The 11,665-nt window shown below is 45.3% G+C and overlaps 1 long non-coding RNA gene across 4 annotated transcripts; it reads right to left on the bottom strand.

Annotated features, from left to right (window-relative positions):
- Positions 1-3,070: 3,070 nt before the first annotated feature.
- Positions 3,071-10,957, bottom strand: LOC128348230 (uncharacterized). Of its 4 annotated transcripts, XR_008318017.1 has the most exons (5): positions 10,843-10,957; positions 8,512-8,741; positions 7,294-7,381; positions 4,436-4,474; positions 3,071-3,261 (listed from the first exon to the last, which is right to left on the bottom strand). It is a non-coding gene; the product is annotated as an uncharacterized LOC128348230 (long non-coding RNA). The 4 variants fall into 4 exon arrangements; XR_008318015.1 differs by having other exon boundaries at positions 7,294-8,741; XR_008318016.1 differs by lacking the exon at positions 7,294-7,381.
- Positions 10,958-11,665: the final 708 nt, after the last annotated feature.

Raw genomic sequence — 11,665 nt, 5'->3', positions numbered from 1 at the left:
ATATAGACAGCTGTACTGCAGAATTCTTTTGATAATCAGTCAGTTGCAAACTGGTTAATTGTGCAGCCTCTTACTCCATCACTAATACAAACATACATTAGTTTGCATGGTCTCCTGCTGTCTCCAAAAATTGTCTCCAAAGTAGCTGCCTCCACAATAAATTATCATCGGAACAAGACTAGTGTGTAACACTATTAAAGATGGAAGCTGGAAGAATAAAAAAATGGTTTTTCTTACACCCACACCCTCCCAATCCTAACCTAATTTATTAGTATTATTCTTCAATTGTTATTTTTATAGCGTTGTCTTTTCATATTGCCTGTACAAAGATTTGGAAGTTTCAGGCTGGATAAGATGTTTGAGCATTCCAACACTACTTGGGTCCTCTAAGAAATCAGCAGCTCTCCAAGGTTTCAAGGAAGCGTCTTTCCTAGCCCTACCTGGAGATGCTAGGGATTGAACCTGGGACCTTCTTATGCAAAGCAGACACTCAGCCACTAAGCTATGATCCCACCTGTAGAGCAACCATAAAACAGAAATCCATGCTATTCTATGCAGCAGTATATATTTTTTGCTAACTCACATTAAGCTTAGGCAGGCTTGTGTCCTTGTCCTTTCAATTCGGCAATGGAGATGATGTATCTCAGCACTATCTCAGCACTCTTAACTTCTTGAGGATGTACAACTTGAGACAGACAAGTTTGGCCATGCTGCCTTTGCAGAAGAGGCCATTTTGCCATTAGGCTGATCATGTGTACTGATTAGAGATGTCAGATATATCCTTAAAGGAGGCAGCATTAATAATAATAATAATAATAAATAATAAATAATAATAAATAATAATAAATGATGCAGCCTACGGGCACTACCTCGATGAGGTCAAGGGGCTTGTGAGCTAAGAGGATGCAGAGGGCTATCTATCTATCTATTTATTCGATTTCTAAAGCACCCTTCCAAAAATGGCTCAGGGTAGTTTACACAGATAAATAATAAATAAATAAGATGGCTCCCTGTCCCCAAAGGGCTCACAATCTAAACAGAAAGATAAGATAGGCACCAGCAACAGTCACTGGAAGTACTGTGCTGGGGGTGAATAGGGCCAGTTACTCTCCCCCTGCTAAATAAAGAGAATCACCACGTTAAAAGGTGCCTCTTTGCCCAGTTAGCAGGGGACGGTCATGCTGGAGGGTCACCCAAACCAGACAGGCCTCTGCTGAGAAGTCAGACGAAATGTGCCTAATCCCATAACCATGGTGAGAATAAGAAAAACAAATTCTATACCAGATTGGTCATCGCCCGGGTCAACAAGGGCCGCGTCGAGTGCTACAGTCCCTGGGCACTTGTCAAATAATAAGCCTGCCTCCCTGCACAGCATGATCTCCCTCCCGTTTGCTCTGCTGCTTACAGCAACACACAACTAGCGCTGCAGGGAGCGGCAGAGCAGGGAGCCGGAGAAGGAAGTCCTCTTGCATCCCTCAATGCACTGCGCCAGGGATCCTCCCTCAACCAGATGCTCTTGTTGCCCGGCTCGGAGTGTGTGTGTGTGCGGGCTGCCTGCAGCTAGGGTTGACAACATTTCATTGCCAGAATGAGGGACACAAGTTTGGAGGGCCTGAGGGGCAGGGTGGGAAGTGTAGGCAGTGGAAATCAAGAGCCTATCAATGACGTATATGCGATTGAAAAATATGCTATTGAATAATGCTAGCATTGTTATTATTCAGAACATGTTCAGGTTATACCATTTTCCAACCAAAAACTTCTCAAAATAGTTTTCATAGCAAAAGGATTTAAGTGCCCCCCACTGCAAGTATTTTACACTGCTGCTGCTCGCCTCACCACCAAAATGCGGGACAAATGCTGTCTCTATAGGGACCAACATTTCATCCCTGAAATGAGGGATGTCCCACGTAATGCAGGGCATTTGGTAACCCCACCTGCAGCCCACGCACATACATGACCCCAAGCCTGGGATTAAGGGCCCGCTCGTGACTGTAAGCCCAGGTTAAAGCCTGGGGTGCATTCCAGGGCTTGGGCTTGATCCTGGCACTTCTCACGGGGAACAGCAGAGGCCAGACTGGGTTGCCCGAGCCTGGGCTTGGCTGCCCGTGTGAAGAGCCTCAATGCGTTGCTGCTGCCTGGGAGGGGGCAAAGGGCCATAAAACTGGTCTCTCTTTTTAAAAAATATTGCAAAGAACAACAACTGGAAGTAGAGTTGCAAAGTCGGGGGCCAGTATGGAAGAGGGGGCCCCTCAGGAGCCCAACTTTTGATATGTCACCACGGCGTTGGAAATAACTTCTAAGAAGCAGACAAGTTGTCTTTCACCTTTCCTAATCAGGTGAGTTGTTCTGTTAGCACTGAGGTCAGAATGACTATCTAAGGAATAAATATACATGGAGATTTGAAGTGGGTAGTACAAATAACAAAACGGCCTGCCAATTATGTCATGCAAACATGCCATAAAATCCCCTGTAACAATCAGTGTTCATCATGACAGAAGAAATGCTGTCTAGAAGCACTCTTGGTTCCTGAGCTCACTGGAAGCTGCAGTCAAACACTGGCCTGGTTCATACAACATGGTCATTCTCTTTATTTAGCAGGGGGAGAGTAACTGGCCCTATTCACCCCTAGCACAGTGCCTCCAGTGACTGCTGCTGGTGTCTATCTTATGTTTCTTTTTAGATTGTGAGCCCTTTGGGGACAGGAGACCATCTTTCTTACTTACTTTATTTATTATTCCTCTGTGTAAACCACTCTGAGCCATTTTGGAAGGGTGGTATAGAAATCAATCAATCAATCAATCAATTTTTTAAAAAACCAAACTGTTTGTTTCTAAGTTCCAGCCTGTAACCAACACTAGTGAGACTACGTAAACCCACACCAAGCAGGGATTTCAGATTCGACTTGGGACACTAACTGACACTGCTAATCTAGGCATGGGTTCACACAACCATACTAATGTCACTTACTGGCTTTAAACATAGATTCAAACAATTGTATGAACAAGATCACTGACTGTGTTACATTAAAGGTGGGAGTCAGAAGAATAAAAACACAATTTCCTCACACACATTTGCTGCAACGAACCTACTTTATTGGTATTACTTTTCAACTCTATTATTCTTATTGTGTTGTCTTTCCATCTTGCTTGCATGAGGACCTGGCAAGTTTCGGGATGGATAAGACATTCTGAGCACCCCAGTCCTACTCACGTCCTCTAGAGAGTAAATTGGAGAGCAGGAGGCAGTCAGGATGTAGTAGACCTGGAGGGAAAGAGATATTTATTCATTTATTTATTCAATTTCTATACTGCCCTTCCAAAAATGGCTCAGGGCAGTTTACACAGAGAAATAATAAATAAATAAGATGGCTCCCTGTCCCCAAAGGGTTCACAATCTAAAAAGAAACATAAGATAGACACCAGCAACAGTCTCTGGAAGTACTGTGCTGGGGGTGGATAGGGCCAGTTACTCTCCCCCTGCTAAACAAAGAGAAGCACCATGTTGTATGAACCAGGCCAGTGTTTGACTACAGCTTCCATTATTTTTATTTTTGGAAGACATTTGTAACATACCTGCTAATACCAGCTTTTGCATGAAAAATCCTATCACTCTTCCTCTCTCCCTTACAAAGGTGTTGCTAGGTACTTAAAAGATCCAGGGCTTGGGCCCACAGCCTTCCCACATTTTGATAATGAAACCCTTTCATGCTCTCTTAAAGGTATTCAACACTCTCCTCCCCACTAGCTTGCTTCACAGCTAAAAATGAATCTCCTTTTTCTCCTGCATCAGATTTCTCCTGTATCCTACGCACACAGCTGAGAACCAGTGTGGTATAGTGATTAGAGTGTCAAAACTAGGATTGGGGGACTTGTGTCCCCGTTCAGTCATGAAACTCACTGTGGGACTTTAGCGGAGACACTCTCTCTCTCTCTCAGTGATTTCTACTTTAAACTCCCATTGCCTCTTAAAGGGTCTGTAGTGGGGTGGGGGGAAACAGTGGGCGATGAAGGCAGTCACAAAGGCAAGTTCATTATAAAAAGATTTGGGTCAGATTCGGCAGGTATGGGTTAAGCATTCTGTTGTTTTGACTAGTCAATTTTGCGGAACTCCGGCTGGCTGTCAAACTAAAAAAAAAAGTAATATTGAAGGGAGGCGTCTTGTGCCTCCTGGGATGTGATTGGTGGGAGAAAAAACCTGGAGCAAGCTGTGGGAATACACACACAGAAAGATCTGCAGCGAATGTGGAGAAGAGCTGAGGAAATGGGGAGGAAATGCTAACAGTCAATTTAATGCTGCAAATTAAACAGCTCAGAATCTGGTTCAAAGCAGATTCGCCCTTCTGATAACCCACAGCATGAAGCCATGTCTGGATAACTCCCTGGGGAAAGTAGACATTTTGCTGGGAAGTAATACTTCAAAGTATCACAATGCTTACTTGGGAGGAGTAGGAATCTTCTTCCAACTTCAACTGGTTCTAGAGAGGGAAGGAAGAAAAACATCAGAGCTTATTGCTGTCATCCCCAGCCAGGGCCAGCTGAAGCTATTTTACTGCCTTAGGCAGAGCGCTTCCTCTCTGTATTTTTCTTGTCTTTGAGGGGTAAGGGGGGTTTTCTTCCTCCAGAGTTTTCCTGATTGCAGACTCTCATACAAATGAACAAAACACAAGGAAGGGACAATTCCAATGCCTGGAATGGAAATTCCATATTTTCATTTGTATGGATAGAGGGGAAGGGATATTGCAGTAAGGGAATAGTGCATTTCCCATTCACAACTCACTGTCTTGTTCTAAATGCCTGGGGGACGAATTGTTAGCTAGGAAGCTGTGAGATTCTGCCAGCCCGAGATGGTGTCTATTGGGTTCTCCCAGCCCAGCCACCTACAATGCTGGTTACTGACCAGGCAGAGCTGGAATTATTGGAGGCAGCCCTTTCATGAGGCAAGGTGAGGCTCAGGTGGCAGATTATCGGGGCACTAGCAGGATGGCAATAGCCCTTCTACGGCCTCCAGTGCTATCAGAGCAGTTATTCAGGACTGATCTGACTGCAGCAGGCTTTGCAAGAAGAAGCGCCCCTCTCAGCTCCATGCAAAGTTGGGAAGAAGCACAAAGCCTGCAGGCAACCCTCCCTTCTCCCAGGCCCCTGGCAACACTTTCAAAGCTTGCAAAGGTCAGTTATGAAAGTGGGTTGGCTCCCACCAGGGCCATGGGGCACAACAGCCTCAGGTATCGCAATACCTTGGGCCACCACCAGGTATTATCCTCACCCTTGCCTCGGGGAGGAGAGCTGGTCTTGTGACAGCAATCATGAATTGTCCCCTTTGCTAAGCAGGGTCCACCCTGGTTTGCATTTAAATGGGAGACTACATGTCTGAGAACTGTAAGATGTTCCCTTTAGGGGCTGTGGCTGTTCTGGGAAGAGCATCTGCATGCTTGCATGCACAAGGTTCCTGTCCTGGCATCTCCAATATGGCTCAGAGAGACTCCTGCCTGCCACCTTGGAGAAGCCGCTGCCAGTCTGTGTAGACAATACTGAGCTGAATGGACCAATGGTCTGACTCAGTATATGGAAGCTTCCTATGTAAGCAGGAGGAAGATGGATGCCTGCTACAAGGAAAAGGCAACAACTGCCAGCAACAGCAGAACTTAGACTTTCATTGTCAGGGAAGTCGAGAGGAATGCAGATCCCTTCAAATATACTCAAGATGGCGGAAGGAAAGGTCAACAGTCCTTTGCTGTAACTCAGTTCAGGTTTACTGCCTTATAAAGGCATGAAATACAGAAATGTGGGGTGGAGGGCCTGACAAGCAAGTTCCTTTTCTCTTGGAAAGCATCCGTTGCACAAATAAAGGAAGTTTTTGATCATGTGTATTATATCCTGCAGCCTGAATGCCAGGGATATGGTCACCCTGCATTAATAATTGGTTTAAAGCTGCCACTGCATTGCAATTTGATGCATATATCCACACCTTCTGAGGATACCATGGACAGCCAGGAAAACAAACAAATGGGTCATAGAACAAATCAATCCAGAATTTTCACTCGAGGCACAAATGACCAGGCTCAAACTATCATACTTGGGATGCATTATGCGAAGACCCAGCTCCCTTGAGAAGTCCATAATGCTGCAAAATGTTGAAGGAAAGAGAAGAAGAGGACGACCAGCAGCAAGGTGGATGTACTCAATAACGACAGCAATGAAGGCACCACTGAGAGAGCTAAAAGGCCAAGTTGAAGACAGATCAACTTGGAGAGAATCTATGTGGTTGCTAAGAGTCGACACTGACTTGACGACACTTAATCAGTCAATCAATACACACCATATCCCTAGTTTTTATATGAGGAAGCCCTAAGATTAAAATGGGGTATCAGTGGGTCGCATGGATACTTTGGATGTTTAGGAACACACACACACACACACACACACACACACACACACACCCCTAGCCTGGGCTAGGATGCTCATGTGGAGCACTGGGATCTGCACGAATTGTGGTGCTCCCTCCAGCCTAACCCCGCTCCCAAGTCTGGCCCTTAGCCGAGGTTAAGAGAGCAAGCACTCCCTTAAGCTAGCTGCCGGGATCGTGTGTGTCCTCGGGCTCCATGCTGACGCTTGTCACACAGTGCCTTGTGGGATATCCAGAGGCCAGAAAAACGAGTCTCAGCGTCTATTGATCTGCACTGCTGGGAGCAGCACAGGTCATGGGGGTGCACGGCTCACATGCCAAAGAAACATACATTGATGGTCTGGGGAAAGATAGGACGAACCTGTCCGTCTCCCCTACCTGCCTGCCCACATGGCCATGAATAGCCACACAATCTCCATTGCCTGTATTTGCTTCAGGAGTTGCCTCTCTAGGAGAAAACCCACCTTTCCTTTTGTGAAAACATTCCCTTTTCATTATTAGGAGATACTGCTGGAGGAGGGGAAAGGTTCTTTTTCTCCAGGAATTGACAGGTTTTTTCCTTTGCCAAGGATTTATGCCAAAAAACTAGAAAATGCACTCAAAACATGAAAAGTGCAGCTCTTTTTGGAAGTTCCCTTTGCCCACTACAACTGCTATGTTTTTATGGTTCCCGGGGCTGTTGGATTGCCAGGTCACAGTCTAGAAATCATGGTTGTACAGTTCCAAATTCAGTAGGAGACACAGCAGCCTTGGCTGTTTCATCCATTCTTCCCATACCCCCCCCCCCCCCGCACATGCTGTAATAAACAGGCGTGCCCCACAGTGGACCAAGGGAGAGGACAAATGAGAGTTCGGGGTGAGGGGAAAACTAATGGCAGAAAATGCAATTACTTCATCTCCTGTGAAATCTTCAAAGTACAGGTAGAGGGCACATCTCTAGGTTGCATCGTGGCAATTCTTCATGAAGTCTTTGTAATTACTGGATGATTGATAAAGATGTGTACATGATCTGTTCTGCGTAACTAATTGTAACCAGAAAATCCATAATATCTTAAATCCTGGCAATGGTCTGTTTGAGAATGTTACATGCTTCTGGATTATTGTTTCTTAGAATCTGCTTTCCAGGGAAGGGGTTTCCATGTATTTGTCTGGTTCTTTAATCATATGATTTGGCAGGTGAAGGTTAATAATCACAATTGTGGCAGTTCTTCCCTGGAGGACATAGAGCTAAATCAGTCTGCTGAATAGTGTAATGGGCCAAATACCAGTCAATTGTACATTAGATATGTTTCTTTTCTCTTGATTTCTAGGCAAATCCTATTGTTTTCTATTATTATTACTATTACTACAAATATGTACATATCGCTTTAAAACAAAATGTTCTCAAAGCAATTTGCAGAGAGAAAGATGATTCTATATCCCCAAAGGGCTCACAATCTTAAAAGAAACCAAAGTAGACAGCAGCATCAAGTACTGAAGGGATGCTGTACTGGAGTTGAACAGGGACAGTTGCTCTAACCCTGCTAAGTATAAGAGCATTATCACTTTAAAAGGTGCCTCTTTGCTCAGTTGGCAGGGGACAAGGATGTGCAGGAGATCCCCAGTGACATTTTCCCTCCTAGTCCAGCTCAATTCCTTAAGTTTGTCTGAGCACCAAGCTCCTAATTCACCTTCAGATGTCAGTTTAGATAAAATTCAAGAGCAATCCTAATTCTGCATTTCCATCCTTCCTCAAACCACTTTGTGGCTCTCTAGGTGGTTTTGGAAACTACCATTTCCCCTGCATATTTCACCTCACCTCTCCACCTAACGTGTGGTAGAAGTTTCCTTATCACTTCACCATTTTGTGCCCCAAACCCCAGCTGTTGTGCCACCTCTTTTAAGGGTATACTGCACACATCTCATGTTGGGGTCCCTAGTTAACAGCTCCAAGAACTTAAATCGTCATATCTCCCCCAAAAAACTCATGCAGAGATTTGTGCTAGTTTTGTGCATTGTTGCCTTGAAGGGATTTTTGTGTAAGCCATGTGATTTACAGTACATGCCTTCTTTGTTACCACACCTGCCCAGACAAGTGTATATCATCATGCTCAGTTACTATGCTTTTACTTGATTTGGGGAAATTAGCTCCAAAGTTTCCTCTTGGTCCATGTCTTGAATTTTCTTGGGCTCCAGAGAACTATTCAAATAGACAATTCCCTCAGTTGCTTCTGAAGAAACAATTTGGTCTTGATCTCATGCAATAATTTGGTCTTGATCTTCTTTAGGATCATCTTCATGGAACACTGAGACAGCTATCATTGCAGCAGTAAAGTTCATAGTGCCCTCCAGTGATGAATCTGATGGAAAACAAAGCCATCCAGATGCATGTGTTGAAATCCTCTGCACCTGAGGTCTTTGAATTCAGTCACTCAGAGCACTGGTAGTTATAAACGTACCAAACCCATAGAATGGGACTTTCACACTTGCCCACAATGGAATCCATGTGAGATTTTAATAAAGTCATCTGTCAGGTTGGGAGGCACCTTAAGTGGCACAGAGGGGAAATGTTAGACTGACAAGCAGAAGGTTGCCAGTTTGAATCCCCGCTAGTATGTTCCCCAGACTATGGGAAACACCTATATCAGGCAGCAGCGATATAGGAAGATGCCGAAAGGCATCATCTACATGGGATGTAGATAGGAGGAGGCAGTGGTAAACCCCTCCTGTATTCTACCAAAGAAAACCACAGGACTCTGTGGGTGCCAGGAGTTGAAATCGACTTGAAACACTTTACTTTACTTTATCAGGTTGGGAAGCACTTGTTGGTTACTACTGGTACCCTCGCTAGCTTTTGTGGTGATAGTCTGTTTTAAGCCTCTTCAAGGTCATTCACATGACCAGGCCGGGGGCAGGGCTTGTTTTACTCACTTCCCCACCAGATGAGCGAGGTCTTGTTTTGGGAACACGGATTGCACTTCCAGACAAGCAGAACGGCATGGAGCAGCACACAGCTCTGGAGGCTGGGATGACGCGTCCCGACCTCTGGGTATCCCACAGTGCACCGTGTGACATGTGCAGTGCATGATTGGGGGATTCTCCCAAGAGACAGGCACTCTAGGCACTCATCTCTGTGTGTTACCAGGCTGGAAACAGCCCATTCTCACACACGAGCAGGTAGTCTGGTTTAAGGGAGCGCTCACTCCCTTAACCTTGGCTAACAGCTGGGCTAAAAAGCCAGGTTAAGTGGCACTGCCCCACCGGGATCGGGCCTGATTCTGGCAGTTCTCATGTGCAGCCTAACCCAGGCTGGGCTTCCCTAGCCTGGGTTAGGCTACGCGTGAAAACAGCCTCTACGTGTGTGTGTGAAAGCAATGATAGCACTTTTCTGTTGAATCAGCTGGGGACCATTCTTTACTGAATTCTTCTTCCTTTGCTTCTCCTCGGGGAGGAACTTAGGAAGCTGCCTTATATTATCAGACCATTGGTCCATCCTTGCTTGGACTCACCAATGTTTCAGGCATGAGTCTTTCCCAGTCCTACCTGGAGATGCCAAGGATTGAGCAGACAGTCTACCCCTGACCTACGTCCCTATCCCAGAGTGGTGGTGGGGGAAAGGTCCCATGATTCTGCCTTATACAGGGTCAGACCCTTGGTCCATTGTTAGAAGTAATCCCTTTTCCAGCCTACACTATATGCTTGTAGGTTCCCATGTAGTAGCAAAACCTTTTCAGATCCAAATTGGCATTACCAGAAGCCGAACAGATAAAGACACTTGGCAATGGAAGGTGACAAAAGGTTTGGCAGCAGCGTTCCTCTCCCAGACTGAATCTCAATAACATAAGGGCCGAACAAGTCCGAGCAACCCAGATGATTTGAGAAAACCCTAAGACAAGGACAAACAAGTCTAGTATGTGTATCCTATGAAGCCTTCCCCAGGAAATTAAAGGCAATGGTGATGCTGTATCTCATCAGTGCCACAACACGGGCTAATCTATTATTATTGGTGTTGTTAAATTTCTATACAGCCCTTCCAAAAATGGATCAGGGCGGTTTACACAGAGGAATAATAAATAAGATGGATGGATGGATTCCTGTCCCCAAAGGGCTCACAATCTCAAAAAAAACATGACACACACCAGCAACAGTCACTGGAGGTACTGTGTTGGGGGTGTATAAGGTGTAGAATCTAATCTAATCTAATCTAGTAAAGGCTTGAGCAGTCTTAGGCCTTCAGGAGTGTGTGACTAGGGCAGGATCCAATGAGGACTGATACTCTTTAACAACAAGGATTTTTTAATAACTGGATGATAAGGCTAACTGTAGAGACAATTGCTGCTTTCATTCAAGTAAAACCCTTCCCCATTAACTACTACAACCATGCAGTCATGTCCAAGCACTTAAACAAAAATAAATTCTCTGTCCCATCTAGCTAAACAGGCCCCTACGCTTCCTACTTACTTCTAGGTAAGGAACTCCTAGCCCAGCAGTTGCTGCTGATCAGACCTTCTTCCGAGGCCTCTAGGGAAGAACTGGACTGACTGTAACAGTTCAGTCCTGGACTGTAACTCCTCCCCTCTAGGCTCTATATGGTAAACCCTGCCTCTCACTCTGGGTTGCGCCACAGAGATTTGATTCTCCCAGGCTACCTTTCTTATTTGGAGCAGCCCATCCTCCAAGCAGTTGCTCTAACTGAGGCCTAGTCCTCTCTCGGGCCTCTTGTTACAGACAGAACCCTTTTTTCTTTTTCTTTGTATAAAGCAATCCTGGAACTTTCTTTTCACGAAAAGCAGTATATAAATAGTAGCAATAATACATTATTATGAAATAGCAATCATCAAATATTAAATAATAATAAAAAGAAATATGATCTTCCCCTCCTCTCACTGCACATGAGAGTGAGAGAGCGCACAAGAGGAAATATGACCTTGAGGATGTGGTTGTAGGCAGCTCAGTGGAAGAGCACCTGCTTTGCATGCAGAAGGCCCCAGGTCCAACCCTTGGCATCTCCAGGCAAGGTTGTTAAAGATTCCTGCCTAAAACCTTGAAGAGCTGCTGCCAGTCCGTGTAGACAGTATTGAGCTAGATGGAGCAAGGCCTGACTCTGTACAAAGCAGCATTCTATGCATCTAAGACCTTAGAACTGCAGAGGAAATAAATAAGAGGGAAACAGGGAGGGAAAGAATGAGGCGAGTCTCACAATCAGTGAGACTCGCCTTTAGGGGGTTTGCAGGGAGAGCGGGCTTAGCCTGCTCTCCCTGCAGACGATCGCCCACGGAGCCGC

The sequence above is a fragment of the Hemicordylus capensis genome, chromosome 2, assembly GCF_027244095.1.
Source record: "Hemicordylus capensis ecotype Gifberg chromosome 2, rHemCap1.1.pri, whole genome shotgun sequence".
Lineage (NCBI taxonomy): Eukaryota > Metazoa > Chordata > Lepidosauria > Squamata > Cordylidae > Hemicordylus > Hemicordylus capensis.
The sequence above is the reverse complement of the archived record's forward strand: the minus strand, read 5'-3'. Positions and strand labels throughout refer to the sequence as shown.